Raw genomic sequence first — 13,682 nt, 5'->3', positions numbered from 1 at the left:
GGGTTTCTTTTACTTTCTTAAAAAAATTCTAAGATGCAAATAACATAAAACCATCTTAACACACTGATAAGTGTCCATTCGGTAATGTTAATTACATTCACACCATTTTACAGTCAGTCTCTAGAACTCTCTTCATCTTGCAAAACTAAAGTGTGTACTATTATCTTTCCATTCTCCTCATCTCCCAGCTCCAGGCACTCACCATTCTTTCTATGAATTTGGGCACTCTAGATACCTCATTTAAGTGGAATCATACAATATTTGTCTTTTTGTGACTGGCTTATTTCAACTAGTATAATGTCCTCTCAGTTCATCCATGTTGTAGCATACATCAAAATTTCCTTCCTTTTTGAGAGTGAGTAATAATAGATTATATGTATTCCACATTTAGTTTATCCATTTGTTCAGTGATGGACTCTTGGGTTACTTCCACCTTTTAGCTAATGGGAAAATGCTGCTATGATGCATGTACGCATAGGTGTTTGAGACCCTGCTTTCAGTTCTTTTGTGTATAGAACTAGAAGTGGAATTGCTAGATTATATGGTAATTCAAGTTTTGAGCTTTTGAGGAATTGCTTTGCTGTTCTCCATAGTTACTATACAATTTTATATTCCCACCAACAGAACAAAGGTTCTTATTTTTCCACATCCTCATCAGCACTTACAATTTTGGTTTTATGAGAATAGCCGTTAAAAGGGTGTGAGGAGATACTTCATTGTGGTTTAGATTTTCATTTCCTCATTTTTCGGTGATGTTGAACATCTTGTCATGTGTGGCCATCTGTGTGTCTTGGGAGGTATCTTCTCAAGTCTGCCCATTTTTTAATTGTTATTTGGTTTTTTGTTGTTGAGTTGTAGGTGTACTTTATATCAAAGTGTTTATACTATACATGACCATCTAGCACAACGAGAAGCATGAGTTTATAAAAGTTTAATGATCATAATAAAACAAAATTTGTGATTCATTTTCAAAGTGAAATGCTCTCACAAGATAATGTGGCTTCATGGTTCCAGTTTAATTAATAGTTCTTACAACTAGCAGACATCTCAATTATTTACCATTTTTCCTCCAACATTGCTGCCCAGTTTGACATATATTTTGCCTGTGTAAGTGAAGTTTCTGCTGGAGGAAATACTAGTACATTCTCTTCAATGAGTTTGACCATGGTTTTGAAAGCTGTCAAAATGTTACTCTTAATTGAGAATCTTGGCTCATTTTGATTGAGGATTCTAAAGTATCTTTTTTAAAAAAAGATATTATGTTATTTTTAGATGTGTAGTTCCTCTATATCATCTTTGCGTTTTTTATTTAAAATATTGCAGAAATCTTTATATGTCCTAATTTTTTTAACACAAGGAGGCTTGGGGGTTTTTGTTTGATTTTTCATTTTGTAAGAAAGGGGAGCACTGTTTATTATTACAAAGAAATAATTGACAAAATCATGCCCTTAATAACTTGGAGTGCACATATCTGCACAGTGCTATGATTGCCCTTTAAGGACCAAATCTAAAGTAATGCTAGAATTAAATGCTTTCTTGCAAGTAATTTGAATGTTTGGTATCAGAAATAACCTCCAATTCATTTCCTCAGAGAAAAATACTAAAACTTTAAGTAGTCTTGATTGCTGGTCCTTGATTATAGGGTTACAGAATTTGGATTAATCCTGATCATTAGGTTACCGATATTTCCCTGGCCCCTACATTTTCTTATTGTTTTCTTCTTAAATATCTAGTCTTCCAAATTAGTTATTTAACTTCTTTATTGTTGCTTGGGCATCAACTCATCTTAAAAGTGTATACGTATGTTTTATCTTTCCCACTTATTATATTGACCTATCCTTTCCGAAAAAGTTACATATTAAAGGTTCATTGGCCAAAGTTTCCTATAAACCTTATTGTTCATTTGTATTGTTTTCATATTACTTTTATTTAGATCAGATGTGTGTTCTTATTATGTCTGGCCATGTGGGATTAATGTTCTAATAAAATTGTCTGCAATAAATAATATAGGTTGGAGTAATAATCAACTTAAGGAGGGTAGACAATTCTTATTACATAGTAGTACTGATGTGCTTTGACTAGCCCACTCTGAAATTGGCATAATTACTATTCACATATCCATTTTAAAAATAGATCTATTTTAAAATCTATTTGAAATTCCCCCCCCAAATCTGGACCTCCCTGATGGCTTAGGGGTTAAGTCTCAGCACTATCACCTCAAGGCCTTAGTTCAATCTTTGACCAGTTTGCTTACCACATAGAGACCAGTTTGCTTACCACATACAGCGCAGCAGACCTCTCCTGTCTTGCCCATTGTCTCCTCAGAAGTGTATTTCAGTAAAATCCGCTCGTTCTGCTCCCCAGTCTGTTTCTGGTGAATCCGCTAACCCCAGCATCTCTGGCCTATACCCTAATTCTTCTATGCAAAAATAAATAAATCTTAAAATCTTAAAAAAATGTTTTCACCAAATTGATTTTTTTTTAAATTTTTAAATAGCTTTATTGTGATTAATTCACACTAATTGAGATTAATTTACATATCATAAAAGTCACCCCTTAAAATTGTGCATTTAATTGGTTTTTAGTATAGTCACAAAGTTGGGCATCTATCGTCACTGTCTAATTTGAGAACATCTCCATCACCACCAAAAGAAACCCCGTATCTATTACCAGTCAGATCTCATTTCTCCCTGTCCCCTACAACCTGTTTACCAGGTTGTAAACACATTAGTGATTACCAGTAATTTATTTTCTAACACTATGCACATGCCGATTCTGGACATTTCTTATAAATGGAATCATGTGCAATTTGTATACTAACTTCTTTCACTTAGCTTAATATTTTCAAGGTTCTTCTATTAAGCATGTATCAGTACCATATTCTTTTTTATGATTGAATAATATTTCATTGCATGAATGTACCACAATTTATTCATCAGTTCGTACACATGTTGTTTTCACTTTTTGATTCATGAATAATGCTGCTGTGAACATTTGTGTACACTTTTTTATCAGTTTGTTTTCAGTTCTCTTGGTTATATACCTAGGAGTGAAATTGCTGAGTCTTATTGTGACCGTTTTTAATTGTTTGAGGAATTGCCAGTTATATTTCTATTAAGAACTTAAAACTGAATTCTGTAGACCAAAGTTTGGGAAACTAACTTGACTTTATATCTGCTTAGTCTCTCCATTTTGAAAGAGTAATGACTGTTAAAGCAGATCCTTGGGCCTCCCCGGTGGCGCAGCGGTTGAGTGCTGGGTTGTGAAGCTGCCCGCAGCCTCTACAGCACTGGTTTGATCCCCGGCTGCTCCCCGGCCACTGGAGGAGGGTCCCACATGGCGCGCAGACCTCTCCTGCCGCCCGCTGCTCCTCTCAGCAGTGTACTTCGGTTCTTCTGCCTGCTCTGCTCCCCGCTCTGGCTCTGGTGAATTCTTTCACCCTCCCGCGCTTCTGACTGTACCCAGTGCATGTATAAACAAAACAAACAAACAAATAAATAAATAAAACATGCCTCTATAAAAAAAAAAAAGCAGATCCTTTATTGCACTTAATTTTTTTGTATTTTTAAAAGCATAGATAACTTATATTAAACTGTTTTTATGTTATTGATAGGAAAAAGTGGCACAGCAAATCCCAGAATAGTAATGATTTATTTATGTGTTACTAGACTTGGAGAGTTGGAGTAGAAGGTGCAGAAATGGCTTGTTAACTTAATCTGGTTTGTCAGGTAATTTGTAGGTTTTTGGAGGTATAACAGGATTTTATGTGGTGTCCATATAGATTGATAATGGAAGGAATAAGGAGAACATCAATGCCAATTTATTCTATTTTTCTAGAATTTGGTCCATGAACTAGAGCTTGTAATGAGCTTGTGATCTCAGGTATCCAACTCTTGGGTATGGCACTAAATCTTAGAGCACAGGTTAAAAGGAATTAAAATAAATTTTAAGAACAAAAAGCTTGGCAGTATAAATCAAGTTTAGTTTCTGCTAGTTTTAATAACAATTTAGTTAATCTATGGCAGATAATTAAAAATTTCCTTTACTGGGCCTCCCTGGTGGCGCAGGCGGTTGAGCACCGCTCTGTGAAGCTCTCCGCAGCCTCTGCAGCTTGGGTTCAATCCTGGCTGGCCATCGAGAATCCCACACGTGGAAGCCGACCTCTCCTGTCTCGCCCTCAGCAGTGTATTTTGTCAGTCTGCCTTTTCTGCTCCCCTTTCTGTCTCTGGTGAATCCTCTCACCCTCCTGTGCATCTAGCCAGTTCTTGTATAAATAAATAAATCTTTAAAAAAAAAAAAAGAAAGGGGCTAAACTATTTTTAAAAAATCCTTTAACTTCCTTATTTGTTAATATATCTTATGTGCTCATTTCAGTTTTTATATGTTAAAAGCCATACTCTATGTTAGATGTTGTATAGTATGCTTTACGTGCATGGTTTAATGAACATAAATGCATTTTTTCTCTCTGCTCAATATACATTTATCCATTTTTTTTAGTATTTGTTATAATCTTTGAGGTTTCATAAATATTTAAGTTTCATAAACAGTTTCATAAATTTTTTATTTAAAGGACAGTATTGAAGAAATGTAAAGAAATAAAAGTGCATATGGTCCAGTACCGACATGGTCTTTCATCATTGGCAGAAGTACTAGAAGTCAAGTTTGAGAGATGTTTACTCAGGTGAACTCCACACAACTGGAAACTGTTTGGATGTGAGAGCAAGTGCACATACAAAGGGGGAAAGTCCAAAAACTACAAGAAGGTTTTAGGTTTGAATGGGTAAACACGGCAAAGGTACCATGAAAATAAGAAGGGACATCGAAACATTTTTATCAAATTAGGTTTGAATTGCTATTGGTGATGTGAATTGCCGTTGGTGATGGAACTGAAGAGAAAAATTAGGACTAGAAACAGATTTTGGAATCTCCATAAATGTAATTGAGAACGCATACATTTTAGAGGCTGGGAAGCAGAGGAAACAGAAAAGACTCATTAGTAGGAGAATCCAGAAAGTTGTTTCATGAAATCTAAGAAAGGACTTTTAAAAGAGGATGAATCATTTATGTTAAATACTCTTAGGAACTGAGGCTTCTGAGATTTTTAGTGCCTTTTGGAGATGATTAGTAACTTCTTAAAGTTTTAGTGGAAGTGATAAAGGGAAGTATGAAATTTTCAGGAGGTTCAGGAGTTAATGGTTCACCAGGAAGTACAGGTTTCTCTTTAAAAGTTTGGTCTGTTAACCTTGGCTTTGTGACAGTCTGGCCTAACAAAAAATAATTTATTTCCATATAGTGGTAAATATGTATTGAGTTTTCATACTTGAAAAGTGACTCTTTTGTTTTTGCAGAGATAAATATGAATTTTGCAACCGTGCTTAACTTCAGGGTCTTAATTGTTTTTTTTTAGTTGGACAGTTGTTGTTATTTTGACTTTGTGTGTTAAAACTGGAACTTAACAGCCTTAAGTTTACTATATGTTGATATTATATATTATGGGATAGTGAGATTGATGATGAATTGCTTTGGAACACTTCGAGATGACAAATTTGTAGCATATTCCCCCAATGGAGACTACAGGGTAAAGGAGACTAGTAATTGTGTCTTAAATGGAGATGCACTGCAGATGAAGTGTGCTATAAATTGCTCAGAGGAGCCATAGTTTTAATTCCCAGATTTTTGGATTTCTGAGCAATTTACTGTTGGGAGAATGGGGCAAAATATAGCAAATTGAGATTGATCCATAAAATGTAGAATCAGTAGTTACATGAGTTAAATTGCTGGAGGGACATTAGATAGAAGGTGATGAAATGGATGAAAGAGGTAAAGCCCTTTTGTGTAAGAACAAATAAAAATGATCAAACCTTGGAACACTTCCATTTCTTGTATTAAATATCTTCATTTCAATAAAATTAGTATATTTGACAAAAATTTTATTGTCCTCTTAATTCAAATGGATTCTTCTTTATTCACATAAACATATAGCTTGGAGGTTAGGAGAGGATAAACTTGGATTACACTGTCCTGACTTGGTTTGATATTGAAAAGCACACTATTTTCCAACTATAGAAGTGGAAGGAACATTTCCTTTAAGGAAAGTATTTGCTTGTTGTTGCTTGTGAATTTTTTTAAATTACCTTTTTTTCTCAGTCTTTATGCATTAACTTATTTTTAAATAATAAATTTAAAGTATACAGTTTTATTTAAAAACTGATTCTTGAAATTAAAGTCTATTGATATACTTATTATGGGGGGAGTATAAAGTTGTTGTACTGAGATCTACTTTGCTAATAGTTGATGGAGTAGGAATTGAGCCCTGGCTTCTCTGACTCAAAGCTGTCTCATTGTGAAATAATTAAGAAATGTATAAGGGGAGGGGGGAAAATCCTTTCTTTTATAATTACCACCTGAGAAGATCTAAATTATATATTGAACTCCCTACTTTTTATCATAGACTATGCTGGTAGTAGCTGGTTGGTACTATGGAATGAGATGAGGTCTGCATCTTTAGGGCTTTAGTGTTCTATCAGGGATGGTTTTGTACAGATAAAAATAATTCTACATTTGGTTTTGTCCTAGATTAGAGGTGATACAAAGGACTGTGGGTAGAGATGAGGAAGCAGTTTGGGAGGAAGTAGAAGATGGAAGTGGTTGCTACTACTTGTGGTCAGGAATGTTTCAGCAAGATGATTTCTGTACTGAGTTAGAAGGAAACAAGGAGTTTTCTTGACAGACTAACAGGAAAATAACTGAAGCATAGAAATCAGCATGAACAAAACAAAAAATCTTTTTTTTTTTTACCAAAAGGTCCATAAAACCGGTGGCCCTTCAAAGTATATCGTTTTAATATCAGTCCTGACTTAGCTTCAAATAAGGAGACATAGCTACACATTTCTGAAAGAGAATGGCAAATTAGTCTTTAATGCAACAGTCGGTAAAGTAGGAAGATGAATTTTGAAAGACAGTTGTGTACTTCAGTTTAAGGTAGATATTGCAAAGACCCTTTGATGGTTTTAGTTGCTTATAACATTTGCTAATGGTATACATTGTTTTTATATAATGGTTTTTATATAAGGATATGTAAAGGTTTCAGAACAGCCAGCTAGAGGTTATACTCAGATTTTCCTAGCTGCTATTACCTTGTGTTTGGAGTTTAAAATGTTTTTATTGACTTCATGATCATCCAGTTTGTATGATAGCATTAAATTAGTGATATTACAATTGAATGGCTGAGGACAATTAAACCTTTCAGGTTTAAAACCCAGTGGATTTATTAATTTAACTATTAACAACTGTGCCAAGGCTACCTTTTAAGATGGATTCTGCAGTAACTACTTCAAAAATTTTGAGAACAATGGCAAATGTGTATGATATTATGGATCAGGTATTCTTATATTTTGCTAAACTTAAAATAACTTAATTTTTATTTCTTTCTAAGGTACAGTTTTAAAATTTGTACATTCTCCTATACATATTTATTAAAAGTACTCTTTTATGAAGCTTCTGCTGGTTTTTGTGTCATGATGTTGAGGAATTTGAGGCAGGAGTGTGTTGTCTAGTAACAGGATGATAAGTCTTGAACACCAGTATTTATTTATATCCCATCTTATTCCAAAAAGGGTTTGAGTTAATCTCCATTTTCCCACTGTTACTTTTTGTATCCTGTTTTCTTAAATGTCCTGAATTAAAATCTACCCAACAATTAATTTAATAATTGTCCCTGTTTAAATGTACTCTGAATTCTAAGTCTGTATGTAAATATGAATGACAATTAGATATATTTTAGAAGAGTAGCTAATTTGACTTGCTTATGGATAGGTTATTGGGGGGTCAGGGCAGGAATGGGAAGGAATCAAGGATGATTCCCAGCTTTTTGGCTTGAGCACCTGTTCAGTATTGGTTATTTGGACATGTTTGTCATGCCCATGAGACACCCAGTGGCCAATCCATTAGACAGCTCTTTGGAGAGAAATTCAACAAACATCACATTACACTTTCTCTTTAGCTTCGTCCTTATATAAACAGTGAAGCTGGTCCGCCCTTTTAATGAACTCAAATCTTGACACATATATCACAAAGAGAATAGTCATTGTGTGTGACTTTTAGAAATCTTTGAAAATTGGTATATTGGTTTAGAAAAATATTGTGTTTTAAGAAATAGAGAAAATCAATACTTGACTGGCAGAGGAAATACCATGATAACAAAGGTAGTTTTCCCAGGGCAAGGCTTAATTCCATTGAACTTGGGATGCGATGGCCCTGTACTTTCCTCACTTGAAGGCAGAATTTCCGTTAGTGGGGGACTACATTCCTACTCTTCTCTGAAAAGGGCTGGGGGGCAGGGAGAGAAGAAAATCTATAGAAACTTTAAAGCAAATTGGTTATTAAACTCAGTTTTCATTTGCATCAAAAATTCTAATGTTTTAGAAATATCTCCGTGACTTACCTGAAAAGGCTCAATTAATAATTCTTGAGTTCACCTATTTTTCATGTGATTACTATTGCATTAGCTGTTCGTCTGTAAAATCCATAAGAGAGTCCAGTTTTTGCCTTCACTTTTCCAGTCTACTATAGACTACATGGACAGACAAATATTAAAATACTTTTCACATGGTAATAGAGCAATGTATTGTTGATTATTCACTGCTGGAGACCTAGGAGTGGTTAAGAAAGCAAGGTTCAAAAAAGGCTCCCCAAAGGAAATAAAACTTTAGCCAGTCTTACAATTAATTTTGCAAGAGCAAAAATAGTAAACAGAGATGTTAAGGTGCGGCGGGTGGCGGGAGTTACTAGTGGTAGTGATGATTCTATAATGACTGAAGCATCAAACTGTGAAGACTATTTTAAAAAAAAAAGCTAGGCAACTGGACAGACAGCATTCTGGATATGATATAGTTAAACTGAGGAATTCATGGTTTATCTTGTAATTGATAGACACTAGTGGAGGACTTTAAGAGTGGAACTAAAACAATCAAATTTGTCTTTAGGACAGTAAATCTGAAATAAGAGTGGAATTCCTTATTTAAGTTTACTATGTAACTTGATTTCAAGACTTTTAAGGGTTGATTCAATTGGGAATGTATTTCTACTAAAGGGCTTTTGTTTGCTTCGTTTTAAAAAGTCAAACTGTTATCTATAAGCTTATATAAACATACCATTTAGCTATATTTTTGTCCAGTTAGAATAGCAAGTGACTCAAAATACTTTAGGATCACATTAAAAAATCCTATGTAACTTAATAAATGAATATTTTATTAGTGATAGTCACAGTCTGTTACACAGCACTGTTTATGAATAAGGTTCATTAGTATATCATGGCTTGTTTCTCACTTTCCTACTAAAAGATTCACTAGAGACAATGGAATGGTGGAGGAAGTTAAAATGAAAGTATATGTATACTTTCTGTTTCATTTAAACTACAGTTCATATAGTTGCATGTGATTATTGGTGCTACCTCTACTTGAAGCACCATTTGGACATTAATTTTGATGTGGTATTAGTATTAAAATAACAAAATCTTTTGTGTGTAAGCCAGTTTTCTAATCTTAGAATAAGATTAAATATTTAACATAAATATTTAATGTGCTCTAGGGATATATGATACTATAAATATTAATCAGTCAATAAATCTTGTACTCACAGAGTTTAGAGTTTGATTGGGGAAGTGAGATGTATACTCCGTGTATTTTTCGTGAAGAGAAGGAAATGGTATTTTAAAAATAGATGCAAAGTCTAAAAAGAACTTAGACAGGAAAGATTATTTTCACATGAAGGATGATAATAAAGCTATGAAGGAGCTAGGACTTAAAAGATGGATAAGATTTTGGAAGTATGTAAGTGGAATCCCCACTGAGAAGCAAAGAAAATGCATACTCAAAGATACAGAAAGATAATTATCATGGGGATTTTTAAAAGTAGAATTTTGAAAGTGCCTTTCTATGGTGTTTTTGTTTTGTCTTTTTTTTTTTTTTTTTAAACTTGGCACACTGCTGGTGTCAAGTGCAACCACGCAGGTCCATAAAGTATTGTATTATTTTGATGTTTTAAGAGCTAAGAATAGTTCTGATTTTCCTATTTGCTATACCTCCTGGTTTATCTAGGATCTAATTGCAAAACCTTTAATTCTTTAATTTAAGCTCTTTTTCTTTATGCCTGGTACATTTTTTATTTTCACTTGCTGCTGAACCATCATTTCCCCTCCCTTGTTCCTTTTTTTTAATACTTGATAATTAGATTTTTCCTTATTTGTCCCTAATCCAAACTGCAGTTCCCAGTGCAAATCCTTACTTGTCAAAATTATTTAATACAGCCAGCATGTTCATAAAATATAGAGGAACCTACAAATTGTTGAAAATCCACCTGTATTCTTCCATGCAAATGGATCACAGTACTCCATCTTGAACCCAGATACTTTATATTGGTGGTTCTTAGTGTTGTTCCTAGAGAACAGCATTACCTGGGAATTTAAATGACCTCCTCACACTGCAGTCAGTCTTACTGAATCAGAAACTCTCAAGATGGGCCACAGCGATAAAAGCCCTCTAGGGCCTCCCTGGTGGCACAAGAGGTTAAGTCTCAGCACTATGAAGCCATTAACAGCCACTGCAGCACCAGTTTGATCCCAGGGCAGGGAGCTAACATGTCGCAGCAGACCTCTCCTGTCTTGCCTGCTGCTTCCCTCAGCAGTGTATTTCAGTCGATCTGCCTGTTCTGCTCCCCACACTCTGGTGAATCCTCTCAGCACCCCCACACCTCTGGCCTACACCCCAGGTCTTGTATGCATAAATAAATTTTAAAAATAATAATAAGCCTCCAGTTGATTGCAAAGCATGCTCAAATTTGACAAACAGTATATGAATGAACCAACCATGTTCAACACTCCTAGGCAGACAGAATATATAATTCCTTTTGATGTCTGATCTGGTTAAGGTTTTAAAGAAAAAAATATTTAGGGGCATATAATTAATTGGCTCAAGTCTTCTTATGAGTATAGGTATTATCCTCATAATTACAGATGCTCAGACATGAGGTAAATATGTTCAGTGTTATACAACTTGAAAGTATTAAAGAATTTTATTTCAAATAGCTGAATTTAAAGCTGACATCTTTTTGTGGTGGTGGTGGGTGGTTAGGAATTAAGTCCCTACTGAGGAAATTTGTATTATATAGTTGGGTAAAGATTTTTTGATATTTAATTTTTCAAATGTATAAGACAGATTTTTTAAGTTTAATGGATCATATATGTAGTAGAACAAAGATTATTATCTCTGATATATGAAAATCTCTAACTGTAACTACTTATATGGATTACTTTAATAGAATATTCTTTATTGCACGCTTGAATGTATAAAGCATCCCAAACTGTGCTGGGCCTTAAGAAAGCTGTGTGAATAAAAGTCAAACTCAACTTAGATATTCATTTGTACACAGAAAGTGTTCTCAAGGTTCATTATAATAAGAAATGAAAATTGATGTCATAAAATTTTGTTTTGCACATTTTTCAGTGACCTAATTTGTCATGTAAAAGGAGAAATGTTTGAAGAGATTATAGCAGATATTCCAGAAGTACATTCACATTTTATAATTAAATTCAACCCTCTTCATTTTCCCCTTGAAGATTTTTTTTATTTATGTGTATATATATATATTCCAATTTCAATTTCGGTTACCTAAGTTACATGTAGCTCCCTGTGTTTATGGACCTGTTTAGATTTATAGCTTTCTATAAGTCATACACAATATTTTATATTCATTAAGATACTATAAGTATCTGAAAACAAAAACCTTTGAATAGAGAAAATAGGAAAATTTTGATTAAATATGAAAGATGATATGTAAATAACTGGGATGATAAATTTTTGTTATGGAGTACTAAAATCATGAGCAATCTTTTCTCTTTCCCTTTACTTTTTACATTTAATTTTTGAATTAGCATTATGTTCTTATAGTAGAAAGAAAGTGTATAATGTTTTTAAATTTTTTTTATTATTTATTTATGCACACAAGAGCTGGGGTACAGGCCAGAGATGCGGGGGTTGAGAGGAGCCACCAGAGACAGAGGGGAACAGAACAGGCAGACTGATCAAAATATACTGCTGAGGGGGGCAGTGGGTGAGACAGGAGAGGTCTGCCTCGCCATGTGGCTTACTCCCTGGCTTGCCAGGAATCAAACTTGTGCTGCAGAGGCTGTGTATTGCTTCAGAGTGTAGTGCTTAACCCCTTGTACCACCAGGGAGGCCAGAGAAAGTATGTAAAAACATACAATAGAAATGTTTCCTTCTCAACCATTTCCTACAGCAACCCATTTCCCTTCCCCATAGCCAACAACTTTTGTTAATTTACCTTCCAGAGATATTTTCTGCACATGTACAAACAAATTACAAATATATATTTAACAACAATAGTGTATTACATATGCTGCTGTGTTCCCTGCTTTTTACAATTAATATGTATTTTTGAGATATTTTTGTATCTTGTGCAAAGAATTTTCTCATTTATTTTCAACTGTATCATTTGATTGTAAGAAGCATTTAGCGGGCCTCCCCTGGTGGCGCAGTGTTTGAGCGCTGGGCTGCGAAGCTGCCTGCAGCCTCTGCAGCTCCAGTTCGATCCCCGGCCACCGGCGAGAGTCCCACATGGCGCGCAGACCTCTTCTGCCGCACCCGCTGCTTCCCTCAGCAGTGTGTTTCTTCATCGGACTGCCTGTTCTGTTCCCCGCTCTGGCTCTGGTGAATTCTCTCACCCTCCCGCGCTTCTGACTGTACCCAGTGCTTACATAAATAAATAAATAAATCAATAAATCAATAAATCAATAAATCTTAAAAAAAAGCAGCATTTAGCTAGTTATCTACTAAAACTTTTGATTGTTTGCAGCTTTTGCTTGTATAAATAATGCTATAATAAATTACCTTGTACTTGCATTATTTCGTACGTGTACCATTTATCTAGATGACAGATTTGTAGAAGTATAATTTCTAGCTAAGGGATCATGTGTATTTGTGATTGCCAAATTACCTACCCGCTTTAGAGATTGTCTGATGTTCTTTTTTGTCATTGTATGGAATTTCTGGTTTTCCCACACCTCACCAACAGCCTATTTACTTTTAAATAAAATTTCCCCTCTTACACACTTACATACTTTGAGAAGTCTATTACTACAGGAAATAGCACCATAAATGTGGGAGATTTTACTTTGGCAATGGGCCAATGCAGAGCTAGTCTTTTTCATCTTAAAGAAAAAAGTGTATATTTCTGGTTTTGTGAGGATAAAATTTAGTAGTCTTCCAAAGAAAAACAAAAGGTTCACTATTAGTATAGTATGTATGTGCCTGTTTGTAAGATTATTTCAGATACTGCATGTTAAAGTTTATCATAACAAGAATCTTGAAGTTCTGTGATATTTAAAAAATACATAAGCATAATATCCTTAGTTACATAAATACCAACATCTCACAAGTAGCAAAATAAAATGGTGAGAAAGGTAAATGTCACCATAATTATTTTTCATTTAATTTGATTTAGTAATTTGTTGAATAGTGAAACCAAAATGCTTTCAATATGTCTTTAAGCCTGGAAGAAAGTAAGTTCCTTTGGAATTAAATATCAGCAATGTAGTGGAGTAGTGAATTTAAACAATTCACAATGCTGACTTTCAGTGCTTCTGAAAGCAGGAAGTGTATTACTGA

General features: G+C 34.4%; 1 protein-coding gene across 3 annotated transcripts in view; it reads left to right on the top strand.

Annotated features, from left to right (window-relative positions):
• PTPN12 (protein tyrosine phosphatase non-receptor type 12) overlaps window positions 1-13,682 on the top strand; it is a gene marked incomplete at both ends in the record, with an annotated part of 82,733 nt that overhangs the window by 22,680 nt on the left and 46,371 nt on the right. The gene's annotated exons all lie outside the window — the stretch shown is intronic.

The sequence above is a fragment of the Talpa europaea genome (genome assembly GCF_964194135.1).
Source record: "Talpa europaea genome assembly, chromosome: 3".
Classification (NCBI taxonomy): domain Eukaryota; kingdom Metazoa; phylum Chordata; class Mammalia; order Eulipotyphla; family Talpidae; genus Talpa; species Talpa europaea.
The sequence above is the reverse complement of the archived record's forward strand: the minus strand, read 5'-3'. Positions and strand labels throughout refer to the sequence as shown.